Source organism: Pimephales promelas, chromosome 23 (genome assembly GCF_988280905.1).
Source record: "Pimephales promelas chromosome 23, fPimPro1.hap1.1, whole genome shotgun sequence".
Lineage (NCBI taxonomy): Eukaryota > Metazoa > Chordata > Actinopteri > Cypriniformes > Leuciscidae > Pimephales > Pimephales promelas.
This window is the reverse complement of record NC_142791.1, coordinates 28,683,539-28,703,108: the sequence shown is the minus strand read 5'-3', so window position 1 is coordinate 28,703,108 and position 19,570 is coordinate 28,683,539. Positions and strand designations below refer to the sequence as shown.

The following is a 19,570-nucleotide window of genomic DNA, read 5'->3' as shown; positions in this document are numbered from 1 at the left end:
TGTATATTGTTTGATAAAATAGAATCTATTTTGCATTTTTTAGGACCACACAGCTGTTTTTAATTGAAAGAGAACAGAACGAGAGCACAGGCCATGATGAAGCGCTGCTGAAAGGCATGCTGGGTAATAGTGACATGTCACTGAGGCACATCTGCAACAGGTTGAAGAAAACGCAGCCGAAGCCAAGACTGATTATGTGTAACTCTGAGTGGGTGAGTTCACATGAGTGACCTGAACCGGGAGTGTGTGTGTGTGTGTGTGTGTGTGTGTGTGTGCTTCAACTCACTGATGGTTGTTGGTAAGAACAGTCTGACAGTGTATTGTCCTGTCCTGTAAATGCGCCTGGGATTGATACAAATTTACTGGGATTGATAAAAAAGAAATTATTTCAAAATTGAAAATTCAAAAAATTCAATTTTAATTCAAAAGTTACTTATTTATGTTTGTGCTGTTAGATTACTGTTAAATCTTACCTTTCATGAACCATATCATTCACATCCCTCAGAGAGACCCGAGAATATCACAGAGATCGCCTAGCAACCACTCAGAATACCCAACTGCATAGCAACGCCCTGGCAACCGCCCCCACAAGACTCTATCATGATGGTGAGTTAAACAAAACCCACTAATTTTCTTCATAAAATGTAAAACTGTATGTTTTAATTGATATTTATTTATTGATCTTTATTTGTTTGTTTTTATATCTTTTTATGAATTTTTATTCATATCTCGTTTATTTAGTTATGGATTTATTTACATATTTATTTATTTTTCTTTTTTCCAATTATTTGTTTATATTTAATTCTTAATTATTCTATCTATCTATCTATCTATCTATCTATCTATCTATCTATCTATCTATCTATCTATCTATCTATCTATCTATCTATCTATCTATCTATCTATCTATCTATCTATCTGTCTGTCTGTCTGTCTGTCTGTCTGTCTGTCTGTCTGTCTGTCTGTCTGTCTGTCTGTCTGCAGTATTCAGTGTGTGTATATACCGTATTCAGGGTGTGTACCGGCCTCCATTCATATAGTAAAAGTTATAATATAATTGAAACTCGCATCATATCATGGCCATCTGTTAATGCAGTGCATCTCATCATGATCTTCATGCAATCTGGAGCTTTCAGAGATTTTGTCGATGAGAGTTTCTGACATTACCAGGGGGCAAATAGTGTAATTGATACCAGTCCTGCAATCCCTGAGAGAAGCATATGTGCATCACACACCACACATACATCAGCAGCGCTAATGCATGAAACCTGTAAAACACGCTCTGTTGTTTGATATTACACCGCCGTTATTACAGTTGTAGCTCATTTTGACACACTTCCTGCGTTTTCTGTGAATATGAACCCTCTGTAATGTGTAATTCTGCATTATTGCCTTCTCCGTGTAGGGTAAACATTATTGTTTGCGTGTGATGCTCGTTTGAGCCAGGGCTGTGAATGTGAATGAATTGCTGGTGTTGTAGTTGCTGATTGTGAGCGGAGGCTGTAACACTTACTCATCCTGTCAGCTTTCAGAACCAAAAGAAAATGAAAGAAGAGTTGTGTTGATGCGGAGGAGAGTCGGATATGCCTGGGTTCACTCAAGAAAGCACGTCTGAACCGGATCAGATTTACATCCAGCCCGTAATTGACTTGAGGTGTGTGAAGGGTTTGGTGTTCTCGGGCCGATTTCAGCAGCGTCACGCTCCGCTGAGGAGCAACACGTCCACCTCTGCTTTGCTCTTTTGCATGCAATAACTTCTAATTGCTGGATCTCCGGTCCGGTCGCGTGACTCCTGTACCTGCTCGCGCCCTCGCGTTCACCCGGGATTTGAAATTCATGTGCCGTCCGAGTCGTCAATCACGCTGACAGCGGAGAGGCACACTCCAGAAACACTGCTTACATTACAGTTAATTGTTCAAAAGAGCTACAGTAGCGTGGACGAGCTAGAGTTCATGTTTGAACTGTTACAATGAAAAATGTATCAGTTCCCAAACCTGTGATTCGCCTTGCTAGACCGCATTTGATGATGTCATAGATCTTCCAAAAGTCAAATAGAATTATGCATTTGAACAGATGCTTTTATCAAAAGCGACTTACAGTACATTGTAGGGGTGTCACAATATATCGCAATACAAAAATGCATGTATCGTGGATGGATAATGACTATAGTTCACCCTAACACAGTCTCATCCCAAAAAGTCATATAACTGACGTTTTGGGACGTATTTTGACCATACGTCAATATCCGCCTTTTTAGGGCCCCCTTATATGACGTCTTGGGATGAGACCGGGTTGTTCACCCAAAATGGAAATTAGCGCGCATGAAAAAATGTATACGTTTTAGTGTCTGAACAACATTAAACTACTGTATATAATGTTAAATATAATGTCTAATAATGCGATGGGAATATTTATGGGTCCTGATAATGCCAAATCTCTGATGCTACCAGTAAAAGTGTCCAACATTATTTTAAATATACTAGTCAGTGAGAGAGATCATCATATATCAAAATGTCTTGAATGTAACCCGACACCCTCGCCTCATTTAGTATGTGCGGTTGTATGAATATGCAGATGAGCCCCGCCTCCACTCACTCACTCAGAGATCCACTGGTTGACGAGCACACGTTGATCTGGGGTGCGTTTCCCGAAAGCATCTTTAGCCAACTATGGTCGCAATTTCCATTGATCTCTATTGGAAAACGGCGGAACTTGCGACCATAGTTGGCTAACGATGCTTTCGGGAAATGCACCCCTGATTGGTCACAAGGTGGTTTGTGACGTCAGAAACACCAGCGATTTCAAAGTGTGTTTTTGAGACTGTCTGCAGTTTTAAGGAGGAAATACTCAGCAATGCTGTCCACTTATCAACGCACACATGATGTGTGTTAAAGCGTATTAAAAACACCACACACACACATAAACAACATTAAACGCTGGATTCCCACCACAGAGGGACTTTATTCTGATTGTTTGCTGAAGTATATACTGTATGCTTCCCTAATAGGCAACTCAACTCAAGCTAGTGTTTAGAACAGAGTTTATGTTTTCTTTGATCAGACGTGCTTTCATTCGGTATATCCGCTCCTGTCATCCTCACGCACTTTCCCTCGGAAACAATTCAATTTTAATGGTGCCAGATCCGTGTCTTTCCTGCGGTTGTTTACAGAGGGGTTGTACAGTATCTTGAGTGACACTGAATGCTCTCCTCACACACACACACACACACACTTTGAAGTGCGCAACAAGCCCTCTGTGTGTCTCTAAGTGTGCTGATATGGAAAATGGCATTACAGTAAACATCATAATATTCTCACGAGCTCGCAGCTAATGCCGCTCGATGGTTTTCCCATCATCCTTTGCTCTCTGTGTGAGAGAAAAATGCACCACGGTGGTGCTTCAACCCATCTGGCGTCTTGGATCTATATCGGTCAGAAAGGAAGATGGGTTGTGAATTCATGTTGATTTTAAGAGCTCCTTGATTGCAAAATAACAATAAGAACTAAATGTGGAAAGAAAGAAAGGGGTGATGATGGCGCAGTGGATAAGACACATGCCTTTGGTGTGAGAGACCTGGGTTCGAATCCACTGTGAGACACCAATGTGTCCCTGAGCAAGAAACTTCAAGGGATACTCCACTTTTTTTGGAAATAGGCTCATTTTACAACTCCCCCAGAGTTAAACAGTTGAGTTTTACCGTTTTCGAATCCATTCAGCCGATTTTCTGATATTTAGAAGAGTATCAGTAACCAGACAGTTTCTGGTCTCATTGACTTCCATAGTATATTTTTTTCCTACTATGGAAGTCAATGAGACCAGAAACTGTCTGGTTACTGATACTCTTCAAAAACATAAATAGTGTTTTGTCGCTGTGGCGTGAGATCGAGATCGCTCTGGCTCAGCTCAAGAGAAACAGCAGCGCTGATCTCTCTTCCGGCTCAATAATACCAGTCACAGCGCCAAATAAACATGAATAAGCATCTGAAAGTGTGTTAAAGATAGAGTACAACTTATCGAAATCTGTATCATGTCACATTGATTCGCTCAATCAGCGTTTCAACCGTGGAAAGACGTCAGTTAAACAGCTTGTAATCAATGTATCGTCATACCCAGATAGCAAACTGACATTGAATCAACGTGGAAATATGATATCGAAACAACGTTGATCTGACATTGTTTTGCTCATCGAATTAACGTTGAACCAACGTCAGACGCGTCATTCTTTCAAAACTAACGGAAAATCAACTTGAAATCAACGCGTTGTTTCAACGTTATGAAAGCAAACCAATTTTCGATTTTCATTTAGCTTTGAAGAATGCCGCGTCTGGCGTTGGTTCAACGTTAATTCGATGAGCAAAATCAACGTTGTTTCAATGTCATGAGAGACGTCGTTTCCAAGTTGATTCAATGTCAGTTTGCTGTCTGGGTATTTACCTCAGAAAACCCACATAAACTCGTTAGTCAGCTAGAAAAAAATAACTCTAGAGAGGAGCATTTTGCTAAATATATACACCATATTATGCATTATAATCTTAATGTTCTTCAATATTTAATGCATATTTGAATAAATCTGGAAAGTTTTTATGACAGCCACCATTTAAATGTTTATATTTCATAGTTTACTCCCATAGTTTACAGCATTAGTTAAGAGATTTGATTTCCTTGAGAAAATGTGCTATTTATTGTAACTGATATCCAAAATAATCAATATTGAATCGAATCGAATTGCAAGCTTGTGAATCGAAATCGAATTGAATTGTGAAATTTGTGTCAATACCCAGCCGTACTGCTGATAACGACAGAACTTGCGACTATAGTTGGCTAACGCTGCTCCTGATCATTCGCTTAACAAACATCGTAAGTCCGATCGGTTAGATAAGTCAGGAGAGTCAGAAGGCCTGAGCAGAGTTTAGTGATTATTGCTCTAGTGGAAGACACTGCTTATACTGTAGTCTCTCTAAGCAGCTTGATCACGTGATTTCAGCTCGAGAACATCCAGAAAACACCAGTATGTCTTTGTTGCTCTGAAACAGATATAAATATGCCGTGTCTGTGAAAGCTTGTTGACACGCTCCCCTATTGTTCGCACAAGTGATGCCCTTCGCAAAAGACTCACTCCAGGTGTTCAGAGATGGAATGAAAATTGAGTGCTTTCAGGCTGATGGGACCATTACACCTTTAACCACAAGAGAAAAATGCTCCGTTCAGCCTTCTAGGATTACCACAAAATTACACCAAATGACTTACAGGGCAAGTCACAGCGAATCTGTTGACAGAAGGATCTGGACGCGCAGGTTCAGGCCGGTTTCTTCTCCAGCTGTAATGAATCATCATTGAAACGAGCATCTCCAAGTGCTGTAATTATAGTGTTCGACGGGTGAACTGCAGCTACTGTTCTTATAATCATTCACATATACAGTCAAACCAAAAATTATTCAGACACCGGATATAATTATGGATTAGTTCATTTATGTAAGTGAGGAGAGCAAAATAAAGTAAACTGGGCAACTCTTTACGATAAAGTTAGTTCACATTAGTTAACTACATTAGTTAGCATGAACTAATAATGATAATACAGCGTTTATTAATCTTTGTTAATTCCAACATTTACTAATACTTTATTCAAACCTTTTTTTATGCACTGTGAACTAACAATGTTTTTATTAACATTAGCAAAAATGAATAAATACAATAACAAACGTATTGCTCAGTGCTGGTTAATACGTTAACTGTTAACTAATGAACCATATTGTAAAGTATTACTGAAAACTGTGATATATTATTCGTAAATATACATACAGTGACTAACAATGATTCCTCTAATTTGAGCTGGTGATGTTTTGCTGAAGTGTGTTTTCTGCTCTTTTTACACACACAGCATTGCTTGGTCACTGGTTGAGCTAAACTGGTATTATCTAATTGTGGAGTTCAATTTAAAAGTTCTGCTCATATTTTATCACCTATAGCGAATAAACTGTGATAATGTGAGAAATGTTGAAGGTGTCTGGGTAGATTTGCCCTCCGGTTGCTCCGAGAGCTTCACCTGAGGGTTCGGCTGAATGAAACCTCCTCCTCCACTTCATAAGTCCTGTTTAAAACCAGACTTTAACCTAAAGCCCTCGCGCTCGCTTCCCCCGGGGACACAAAACCAGCGTTCACTCCATGTCAATTACAGCGATTCCATCTGGAAATTCCAAAGGCAGGAGCTCAAACTCACAATGGCTGACTTTACATCAAAGCAACATCATGTTTGTGCTGCGCTGTGATGAATGTGCTGTGAGAGATTACAACTGTGATATTTAACTACACGCAAGTTAAATATCGACTCATTTTAGTTAGAAAGTGTAAAAAAAAAATGTGCAAACGCATCAGGGTGTTGCTAAGTGGTTGCTAGGATATTTTGGGTGGTTGCTAGGGTATTTTGGCTGGTTTCTAGGGTGTTCTGATTAAGTGTTCAGTTCAGTCTGAGGAAAATGTGAGTGGTGCTACTCTGTGCAAAAGCATCAGGGTGTTGCTAAACAGTTGCTAAGTGGTTGCTAGGGCACTATGGGTGGTTGCTAAGGTGGTAAAACTGGTAAAAATTCAGGGTTGCACTTTATTTTACAGTTTCCTTGTTAAAAATGTTACATCTACTTACCATAACATAACAGTAAATTATAACCAAATCCTAGTCATAGCCTAACCCTATTGTAAGTACTTGTTGTTAATTAATATTACTCGGTACTAAATAAGGATGCAAGTACGATTATTGTCTGAGAAATAATCACGGTTCGATTATTATGCATCAATTAATTTTACAACACTACTAATGTATAATATCACATGAACACTCAACACTAGATTTTAATGTGTTATTAAAATTACCATTTAACATAACTCGATGTGTAAAGAGTTAAAATTAGTTGAAGAATGTCAGTAACCAAACAGTATTTTTTTTCTTACTATGGAAGTCAGTGGGGTCCATCAACTCTCTGGTGACCAACGTTCTTTTGTGTTTAGCAGAAGAAAGAAACTCATACAGGTTTGCAATAACTTAAGCCGTAAATGATGACAGAATTATCATTTGTAAGAGAACTATTCCTTCAAAGGAGCTGTGCATTAAAATCTTTCTAAATATATATTTGTTATTTGTGCAAAAAACTTGATTAATGTTATAAGTAACTTCAAGGAACGTATATATATATATATATATATATATATATATATATATATATATTAATATAATAAATAATAATAATAATATATATATATATATATATATATATATATATATATATATATATATATATTTTTTTTTTTAATAATGACCCCTTTAAATCCATCATGTTTTGTGAATCTTGAGTGTTTTCCACAGGACAGTATTGAAACTCTATCAGTGTTTATAGTTCCCCTCCTCTATTGTTCCCGTCTGCAGGAATTGGGAATCTTAAGCCTCATAATGGCAGTGCAGAGGGAGGGGTGCTATAATTAACGTTAAGTGAGCAGATGTCGAAAGAAAAGTGTTTTTCACTGTAATAAATGCGGTTTTGGATTTACCACCTCTGGGTAAAGCAACCCTATCTAAATCACCCCGGGGCCCGGCTCTTAAAGCGCCCTGTAATCCTGGAAGTGCAGTAAAGCGAGGGTGAAGCCCTTCTGCTTCGCAGGAGATCGAATGTCGGCTCTTAAGTGCAGCAACAATGTCAATGAAACCGAGATGAACAATATTTGCATTGTCGCTACACGATGACTTCTGCCGGCTTCACCTCGAGGTGTGGGATGGTGTCAGCCACATCAGCAGGACAAATGAAGAGCGTACACACACACAACGTCAAATAGCTTCTACAGTCAAACCAAAACTTATTCAGACAACTTCGACATCTCTCACGTTATCACAGTCTATACGCTATAGTTTGTTGATATGATATGACAAGAACTTTCACTGGACTCTCGTTATGTTAGACTCTCACACATGAATTATGTTGAATATCTGTCACACTGTAAAAGTAAAAAATGGTTGTGATTTTAACTGTAAAAGACTGTACAAATAACTGTGATACATTTAATGTAATTTTACTGTAAATCACCATTAAATTTACATTCCACAATTCCCTGCGTGACACTCCACATTTGAAGTATTTTTTTTAAATAACTGTTTTTTTCATAATTTTATTATTTTTTTAATCATTTATTAAATCATTAGGGTTTTATGTTACGTTTAATGTTGATAAATGAATGTTTATACCATTTTTAAAATTTCAACATGTTACTATGATTGTGTTTGTATGAGTGTTTGTATGAATGACACTGTGCAGCATCTTTATAATAGTACCAGAATACCTTAGCAACCACCAATAATGCCCTAGCAACCACCTAGCAACTGTTTAGCAACACCCTGATGCTTTTGCACAGAGTAGCACCACTCATATTTTCCTCAGACTGAACTGAACACTCATTCAGAACACTTTAGCAACCAACCAGAATAGCCTAGCAACCACCCATAGTGCCCTAGCAACCACCTAGCAACTGTTTAGCAATGCCCTGATGCTTTTGCACAGAATAGCACCACTCACATTTTCCTGAGACTTTTTTTTTTTTACTTTATTTTGCTTTCCTCACTTACATAACTATAGAGTCCTGCACACACTAGTGAAAGATATAAACAATTATATCTAGTGTCTGAATTATTTTGGACTGTGTGTATGAGGGGTTTACTTTATATTGAAACTAGGTCACTGTAGATAGACAGGAATCTTTTATACAGTTTCTCTGTTTCCATAATAATTACGGAGTGAGAACAGCGGGGTTTCGGAGTCTGTGCTGTTTATTGATGGAGTCCACCATCATACACGACTTCAATTGTTTCCATCTGAGTTGTGGATAAAACTCCCGGTGCTGTTAGCGGCTGCATTTAATGATGCATGGCTGAAATAAACATTTTTTCAAAATATAATCAACCTCCCCCTCTTCCACTGGAGTCAATCACTCAAGTAGCTTTTCATTTCGCTAGGCTTAGAGAAGCTCTTTCTTCTGCAGTCAGAGGAAATCATTCAAACGCTTAAACAGAGACGGAGAGAAATGACTGCACTGAAGATACACACGGGAAATGGGTTTGTTTGCTTCATGGTCGAACTCTGCACAAATTAGAGACTTTTTCTTTTCTTTTCCCTTTCACACACAAAAAATATCTAGTTGAGTTGTGAATGTGATTTAGTGCGTGCCTTTTAGTGTTTGCAGTAAACAGACCAAAAAAGAAACACAAGAAACCTTTTCATTCAGATGTTTTTACAGGTTGGACTCGTAAATGAGTGTAGATCAATTCACAGGCGAATAATTCTCATCAGCCGGTTATTTTTTAGTGAATCAAAACAGAGAACGTGTTCAGTATAGTCCGATTCACCAACAAATGACTCTTATGAGTCGATTCTTTTAATGAATTGCTTAAAGAGAAAGTTTCACCCTGTGGTGAGAATCCAGTGTTTAATGTTGTTTTTGTGTGTGTGTGGTGTTTTTAATCCGCTTTAACACACACCATGTGTGCGTTGATAAGTGGACAGCATTGCTCCTTAAAACTGCAGTGAACCAAAGACAGTCTCAAAAACACGCTTTGAAATCGCTGGTGTTTCTGACGTCACAAACCACCTTGTAACCAATCAGATCAACGTGTGATCGACAACCAGCGGATCTCTGAGTGAGTGGAGGCGGGGCTGGCTCATTTGCATATTCATAGAAGTGCGTATACTAAATGAGGCGAGGGTGTCGAGTTACAGTCAAGATATTTTAAGGCAAGACGACGTTATTTTTAAAAAGGAAAAAAAAAAAGTTTAAATATGTAATTTTGGTGAGTTTTAAGGGATACAATTATTGACTACAGGGAGACCTTAAATATATTAAGAGGACCCAGAGTTGAGATGTGGGCATTAAATGAGTCAGTGCTGGTGTACCGATAGGGATGTACTCCGTATTTATGAATGAACGGCTCGTTTTAAAAAAATCGACTGACATTTGTTAAGACACCTGCATTAAACAACATTACAATCCTCGTGATAACTTTCGTTAACTTTACATGAAGTAAATCCACAGAGATATAGAGCTGTATAGAGACATACAGAGCGACCGCAAAAACAGAAGTTCAAACACAATATTCTTGTTTCTCTGGTGCATAAGGTCTATACATTACAGATTGCATTTAAAAACATTTTATACATATATTTTTTTTTTGTATGTTGTTTAATGTGTTTATATTTTATATGCTGCTATGCTTTTGTTTATGCTAAAATGTTTTATTGTACAGCTCTAAATCTGCTATGGAAATATATTTTGACTTGATTTTTCTTAAATAACTGATGCTAAACTCTTCAAATACGAGACAAGTTCAGGTTCTGCTTTAAGAAGTGCCGTTGTTCAGTTGAGTTTATCAACTATGTGAAGTTAATCAATCATGAAATAAGTTAATGCAACTATAGACCATTTCACAAGATGTAAACAACACTGGTCCAGAAGCACTTCCTGTTTCAGTTTGTAACTGTTTTCTTTATTTCACATGTAAAGAAAACATCTTAAAGATGTTTGTTTAACTTTTTGATTCAGTTTTAAATGTTCTGTTGGTTGTATTTTATCCCAGCTTTTATGTAGTGTTAAAAAACTGAAACAGGAAGTGCTTCTAGACCAGTGATGTTTACATCTTGTGAAATGGTCTTTAAAAGCAGCTCTGCAGAAGACACACACGCTCTTTTTTGATCCTGTGCAGTTGTCCCGGGTTCAGTGTGGGGTGAAGGGTCGCGACGCGAGGCCGCGAGCGCTGCCGTGACCCCGGGCAGAATCAGCGCAGGGGTCCGAGAGAACCCGCCGTCTCCACCGCTCTCAGCAGGAGCTCGTGCAGCTCAAAGAACAAAAGCAGAATTAAAGCACTCGTGTGTGTGTGTGTGTGTGTGTGTGTGTGTGTCATCATTGATTCCCAGTGTTTTAGTTTCAGTAGCAGCTCTCGGGAGTTTATTGGAGGTTTACTGCGGCGCTTCATCTCAATCATTCGGCTTTCGGGTTCGTGAAAATAGGTTTCCGGGACTGCGTGATGTGACGATGCTCTTGTTTACACACCTTTTAAATGAGCCTGGCGTTCATCCTCTGTGTGTGTGTGTTATAAGCGCGTATCATTGCTGTTAATTTGCTGCTGTGTTCTCGTCGACTGATGTCTGGAGGATACGAGACTCTCTCGAGACGCTTGAAGGGGGATAGTTTTGATTTTAATTTTTCCTGCTTGCTTTGCATTTTGTTGCCCTGTAGCGAACATCCATTAATGAGATAAACAGGTCATCGCTCTGGGTGGAGCTCACACAACCTGTCGAGAACACGTCTGGGTCACGCTACACACACACACTTCTTTATTGGCGAACCTTTAACCTTTCTACTGCACAGACGCTTCTTTATGGGTGAAAAGGCTCTACAGATTATGAACTTTAAGACAAAAGAGAAAGTCTTATTGTAATAACTGTTCTCTGAAGGATCTTCTTTAGGGAACCCGACGCTGTTCATGGCATCCTTCTGGAACCTTGATTTATTTATTTATATTTGATTTATATTTGAAAAAAAATTTTTTTTAACTAATTTTAAGAACATTCATTATTTGGATTATTTTAATAGGAGATTCCCTCTCAAATTCTCATTTAAAAAAAACAACAACAATCATATACTGTATATGTGTGTGTGAGTGTGTGTGAGATGGCATGGCTGATATGCTGATGACGAGAGCGTGTTGAAAGCCGTCGACCCTCAGGTCAGTCACACACACTCTCTGGGAATCGTCCAGCGTTATCAGATGGAGGCGCAGGTCTAGAGTTACGCGGAAATAATCCCGTTCGTACTTCAGGATCGGCACATGATCGCGCGGGCAGGGCTGGGAGAGAGATGCTCACCGCGGCTCTGGGTATGGGCTCTATGCACGGCGTTATTTCCGGTGAAGCATTAGGGATGCTCGATAACTTCCGCCGATCATAGAGTCCAATGCAATACCGAGAATTTATATTGAATTTTATACTCCATGGTTATACTAATGAAACGTTAGTCACAAAAACAGATAAAACAGACAACCCTCGTTGTGTTTATGCTTCTTTTTAAAATTATTTTAAATAAACATAACTATATATAAAATTACATCTAAACGTATGTACGTTTCGTTTCAAAGACGGGAGGAGAGTAAATATTGAAGACTCTGCCATAATCCCGTTTTCTCCGGTTTTCCTCCGCTTTAATCTCCACAACCGGAAATGGACGAGCATCCTTACGTCAAATGCGGAACTTATGCGTGCATATAGCCCATTGATCGCTGGAAGCGTGTCGTGTCTGGTTTCCTCTTTGTGCTGTGTGTGTGTGTGTGTGTGTGTGTGTGTTGGTATTACCTGAACATAGAAAGACATTCCAGATCCAGAAGATCCTCTCAGGAGGACATGTGTCACAAAATGATCATTTCAGAATGTTTGGAGCACACACACACACACACACACACACACACACTCACAGACACACACACACACACACACACACATATATATACACACACACAGACAGACACACTCCGACACAACACACTCTCTCTCACACAACACACACACTCACACGCACACACACATATATACACACACAGACACACTCTCATATACTTACATACACACAGAGAGACAGACACACTCAGACACAACACTCTCTCTCTCACACACACACACACACACACACACACACACACACACACACACACACTCACACACTCATATACAGGCACACACTCACACAAACGCTCTCACACACACAAACACTCTCACACACACACACAGACAGACAGACTCATACAGACACTCACACAGATAGACACACACACACTCGCACACACACACACACACACATACACACATAGACAGAATCATGCAGACACGCACCCACACACACATTCTACACAGACACAAACACACACTCACACCAATTTCGAAACGTTTTAAGTTGCATTGCCAGAATTTTTATTTATCGGTCTATTCATTAAAATTAAGTATTGTTTAAGTATTGTTCTCCTCAACTAAGTGTATCTTGTTTAAATGATGCTTAAATATGTTTCTTGCAAAAGCAGAAAGCCCATATTGATAATAATGCTGATTTTCTCTGAAGTGTTGACCGTATTAAAGACTCCCGCTCGACCGCCGGCCGCCATTTCTCACCGTGGGTTTATTATTTCAGGACATTCGTGTTCGCAATGATGGAATGGAAATCACGGTTAACAGCCGCACTAACATAATCATAGATGTGGAGTATTGAAACGCAACTGTATTCATGCATAATTTGTCTGTACGCATTTCAAACATTGTGTTTCGAGACAGATCTCTCGATGACAGAGCGATGGCGTTCCTCAGAAATCTCCATAAATCATCATTAGGAGAACGCCCCGACATGTGACTCATTAATCATGAGGTGGGATTTGCTTTCCTCTTTGGTTACTCAAACCTCAGATCTACAAACACGCCTGTCCTCGTAATGTCACGACTCCACAATACTGAAACACACACACACACACCTGAGTAAAAGAGCAGGTTCGGGTTCCCGAGACACGATGGCTCACGGAGCTTCATTCACACACTCGGCACTCGCTGTCGTGTTCATTCAGTATAGTGTGATTAATCCTCTCTGACACGAGCGCTTCAACACATCTCTGTCTTCCACATTCGGCTCAGAAACTGTGTGCGACTCTTGAATACGTCACAAATTATAGTTGGTTTCTGATTACAAATTACATGATGATAATTGTAGTTTTCTATTTGCAATGTAATCTATAAGATTGTGTATTGATGTATTTTGACTACTTTTAGATAAAAATATAAATTATATTTATAAAGTGATATAAAGTCGTGATTTATGGGAGATATAAAGTCATAATTGTGAGATATAAAGTCAGAATTGCGTGTTATAAAGTCAGAATTGTGTGATATAAAGTCATAATTGTGAGATTTTAAGTCATAATTGTGTGATATAGTCATAATTGTGTGATATAAAGTCATATTTGCGTGATATAGTCATAATTGTGAGATATAAAGTCATAATTGTGATATATAAAGTCATAATTGCATCATATAAAGTCATAATTGCGTGATATAAAGTCATAATTGCGTGATATAGTCATAATTGTGAGATATAAAGTCGTAATCGTGATATAAAGTCATAACTGCGTGATATAAAGTCATAATTGCGTCATATAAAGTCATAATTGCGTCATATAAAGTCATAATTGTGTCATATAAAGTCATAATTTTGTGATATAGTCATAATTGTGAGAAATAAAGTCATAATTGCGTCATATAAAGTCATAATTGTGTCATATAAAGTCATAATTGCGTGATATATTCATAATTGTGTGATATAGTCATAATTGAGTGATATAAAGTCATAATTGTGAGATATGAAGTCATAATTGTGAGATATAAAGTCATAATTGTGAGATATAAAGTCATAATTGCGTCATATAAAGTCATAATTGCATGATATATTCATAATTGTGTGATATAGTCATAATTGTGAGATATAAAGTCAGAATTGTAAGATATAAAGTCATAATTGCGTGATATAGTCATAATTGTGAGACAAAGTCATAATTGTGATATATAAAGTCATAATTGCGTCATATAGTCATAATTGCGTCATATAAAATCATAATTGCGTCATTAAAATCATAATTGCGATATATAGACAGAATTGTGAGATATAAAGTTGTAAATGTGAGATAAAAAGTTGTAATTATCTTTTAAAATCTTTTAAAACATGTTTTTCCACATGCTAGAATAACATATAATAAGTTAAATGAGTTTTTATTGAGTTTCTCCCTCGAACGAACACGGCACAATATTCCTCATTATAATAATTCATATGCAGAATAAAGGGGCGGGGCTGGTTGACTTAGTTAGTAGTGTGTTAAACTGGTGGTTATGGAAAGGGGCGGGGCATTTCCCAGACACACTTGAAGCGCTCGACCAATCACAACACACTGATCCAGCCGACCAATCAGAGCACAGTGTGCTTTTCAGAATGAGACAGGAAGTAAACAGAGCGTTACTGACAGACTGGGAAGAGAGGAGCCGCAACAATGGAGAATATGAGGAGAATAATCAACATTCAAGCAGGAGAACCTGTTCTAGGAGAGCCTGAAACTAGTTTAATAATAACTCTTTACACTTAAACACTTCAGTTTTGTAAAGAAATTCATAGTAATTTCAGCAGAAGCCTTTTGAGCAGAATGTTTTAAAAAAAGATGCGTGTGTGAATGTTTGACTGATGGTGAATGTAAAGAACACGAGATGATTTCTGATTGGGCGGCTCAGAGCTGATTTCAGTCTTTCTGTCATGTCGATTATTTAATTTGTTCTTTTGTTGATTTGATGACACATGACTGATGTCCTCCCTTCTGCAGACAGTTCAGAATCAGACATGTACAATTAACAAATGAACAATTCGTACATGATTGGCTCATCAGTCATGGCAAACACTGCTTTTGTTGGGATCTGCGTCGCACTGATGCATGAATGTCATTTCTCGTGCCGTTAATGCATGCATATCATTACAATTCCCAAAATATGTAAAAATGACAGTATTCATTATTCCCAATCATGTGTGAAAGTCAGTGCCATCCCAGGTGCCGTCCAAAGTGTATAAGCGAATATTTTGGATGTGCACATTTTCCAAAAGTTGCATTTGCACACAGAAATGAGCCTGTAATCACCTTTGATTCAGATCTTTGTCTGATTGCAATCAGCACAGCTTATTCTCCCGCAGCGCAATCTGAACCTGCGCTCGCCAGACGCTCTCCTGCTCTAAAAGCAGCGGTGTGTGTGTGTGTGTGTGTTAAGAACTGTAATGTGACTGCAGGGACACTCTAATGACCCACTGAATGAATCTTCATATTGATCACCTTCTCAAACGCTTTTAAAGCATCAATAGCACTTAAGGTTAAGGACACGTGTGACCTCTGTGTTTAAAGCAGACGGACATCTGGCTGGCAGAAGGAGGACGCTCACGAACGCTCTTACACACCTGTGGTCATCTCTCGCCGGTCTTCAAGTTGAACACACAAGGGTTTGAGATAGTGAGGGCTGGTGTCTTAGGTTGGTTAACGTGACACACTTATTATCTTATTAATTGCCTTCGTGATGAATCTGCACCTGCAACAGAACAACAGCGCTTACAGGATACACCACTGTTCACAATCAGCTTATTACCTTAAACATCGAGTTGCACTGCCACAATCAATGAATGAAGGGATATGCAAGGTAAATAAATGTTTAATAAATCAAATAAATATCTAATAAATTAAATAACATAGGCTAATAAATTAAATAAATACATGGGCCCCTATGTAATAAATTACATTAAAAAAATAATGAATTAAATAAATATGTAATAAATTATATTTAGTTAATTATCCAATAAATCCATCCAATATTGAATCAATTAACTAATTATATAAATATTAAATAGATACATATTTAATTTATATGTATATATATATATATGTATATATATATATATATATATATATATATATATATATATATATATATATATATATATTTTTATTAAGTAATGTGTCTTATTTTAGTATTTTATTGTATATTTATTTGTTGTAAACCAGAGCTCTAGATGAGACTCGTGTGAGATGGCTGAGGAGGAACTGTCTGGGACTCTCATATGAACGGCGCTGGGTAAATGAAATAAATAGGTAATAAATTAAATTTAAAAAAAATATAAATTAAATAACCATGATAAATAAATAAATATCTAATAAATAAAATCTATAAATAAATGCTTAATAAATCAAATAAATATTTAATATATAATTTGGACATATTTGATTAATTAATACATATTAAATAAATAAATAAATAATATTCAATAAAGTAAAAAAATATATTAATTAAATAAATAATATAATATATAAATATTTAATGAATTCAATTAATCCACTCTAAAACATGCTTGGTTTGGGTCAAATATGGACAAACCCAGTCATTGGGTTAAATATTTTTTTTTACAACAACCCAACATTTTTTAGAGTGTAAACATTTAAAGGGATAGTTCCCTTTGAAATTAATGTTTGATATGTTTTATCTTACCTCAAGGGCATCCAAGATGTAGGTGTCTTTGTTTCCACAGTAGTTTCAATTTTGATATTTTTAGGCCAAACCGTTCTTGTCTATCAGTCATATAATGCAGGTTATGGTTACAAGAGGTAAAACGATATAAATACTGTTGGTTTTCTCACACAAACCGCTCATTTCGTGTCTTAGGCCATCAATGTGTACTTACATTTACGAGTCATTAAATCATGTTTAATTTGGACTTCTCTGTGCTGCTCTTTGAGGTGGTGACCATAGACCTCCATTATATGACTGAGACAAGAACGGTTTGACCTAAAAATATCAAAATTGAAAATACTGTGGAAACAGAGACACCTACATCTTGGATGCCCTTTAGGTAAGATAAAACATATCAAAAATGTATTTCAAAGTGAACTATCCCATTAAATAGTAAAACACTGTGAGCAATGCTAATCTAATGCTGTAAATAAGAGCTATTCGATGATGTTTCGCACAGGTCCAGATGTTATTCTCCTCTGTGTTCTGAGTGGGTTGTGATCTCCACTCGGGTTGCGTTTTGAAGTCAGCATGAAAAACTCAGCGCCTGTCCTTGACACACTTCTGCAAGGTGGACACGGTGACCCCGTCAGCTGGTGTCCCGTTCCCCGAGGACACGAACGCCCCGCGCCGCGACCGACCGCATCCATCTTCACGAACCCCCTTCAAACGCCTTGGGCTCGACCTCGGAGAACTCCCCACACGCCTGTGATTAATGCTGTTTACTCCAGCAGGTCAAACCATTTCAGCTTGAGGAGGGGAGACATTATGAGAAAGAACAGCGTAATTACTCAGGGCTTTGACCTGCCAGCGTCAGGCTCACCGGAGCAGCGCGGCTAATAAGAACATCCAAACGCGGCTCAAGAAATGCTTCTCTTTTAATCCCATCAGGAGAAATGCAAACAGACCCGAACGAACGAGTCACGGTTCATCAATGCAGATAGAGAGCTATAGAATCATAATGGAGAGCGATTCAGATCATAGATGAGAAGTGTTTGAGCTCATATGGAGACTGGGCACTGATCGAGACATCGGTGAGATCTCGGAAACATGCGCTTAGCAACCATTTCTGTCAACTAGTTTAGTCTTACTTCAAACGAGTGGTGAACCAGAGCTCTAGATGAGACGCATGTGAGATGACTGAGCTCCTTCTCTGGAGAAAATCAAATACATATTTAATAAATGAAAAAATCAAAATGTAATTAAAATAAATTATAAACACATATTTAATCAATTCAAATTAATATACATTCAAAAAAATAACTCTGTGAATGAACATAAAAAAACATGGAAAGGTTTTCCACATGATTAACTTGCTTTATTTCAGCATTATTCAATTCTGTTATTGCAATTTAATGCACTTATGTTGGGTCAACTTAATGTATTAAAGGTTGATTCAACTTATTTACTATTAGATTCAGGTCTTCAAATTCATAATATTCATTCATCCAATACAATAAAATGTATTTTAGTGTCACACTAATACATTTCTAGACTATAACCAAGTAGTAGATACCAATAGCACTTGTTAGCCTCTAACTTATAAGATTTACATGCTTCATAAACCAAAGCATTTGCTAAAAGAATTGTTGAATCATTTTTCAACCTAAGCAAATGCTCCACTCTTCTCCACAATGGTAACACACAGTAATTGAAATGGTACTAATAATTGCAATGTATTTGAACATTAAACACAATTACGCACTATAAAGTCTTCCCATTTTCTCAAAAACGCATAAAATAACACTTAATTTAGACATTTATCCTCTCTTAATTCAGCCATATGCAAAGCATTCTGGGAACTAACGAGCACCGCCCAGTTTCAGTTAATGCAACACAAATCATTCATGTAATCCAACGCAAACGGATTAAGTAAACTTACATTTTACTTATTTAAGTAGATTGAACACAATCAAATTAAGTTTGGACAAAATGTATAGCAATTGTGTTGCTTAAACTCATTTTAATTAAGCAATTTTGACAAGCAGCAAAAATAATTTTTTGAGTGTAAATATAGAACTATTTTTTATGAATTAAATATCTAATGAAATAAATTAATATTTAATACATAAATCAATAAATGTTTATTAAATAACTAATATATACATATTTAATCAATCAAATAAATAATATATTAATATTTAATGAATTAAATTGATATCAATAGTAAACTGTCTGGGACTCTCATATAAACAGCGCTGGATAAATAATAAATTAAATAAATACATACGTAATAAATAAATATTAATTAAATATTAAAAGACTCTTATAGGTATTCATTTAATTAATAAATTAAATAAATTGTATAAAGTAAATAAATACATATTAATAAATATACATATTTAATAAATGGAAAAAAATAATGAATTAAATATCTAATAAATTAAATACATATTTAATAAATTAAAATTAATTATATAAAAATATGAATT

General features: G+C 37.0%; 1 long non-coding RNA gene across 2 annotated transcripts; it reads left to right on the top strand.

The window, feature by feature from the left end:
- Positions 1-48: 48 nt before the first annotated feature.
- LOC148969482 (uncharacterized) lies at positions 49-19,476 on the top strand. Of its 2 annotated transcripts, XR_016149506.1 has the most exons (4): positions 49-212; positions 506-606; positions 16,637-16,723; positions 17,599-19,476. It is a non-coding gene; the product is annotated as an uncharacterized LOC148969482 (long non-coding RNA). The 2 variants fall into 2 exon arrangements; XR_016149505.1 differs by lacking the exons at positions 16,637-16,723; positions 17,599-19,476 and adding an exon at positions 15,986-16,436.
- The last annotated feature ends 94 nt before the right edge of the window (positions 19,477-19,570 follow it).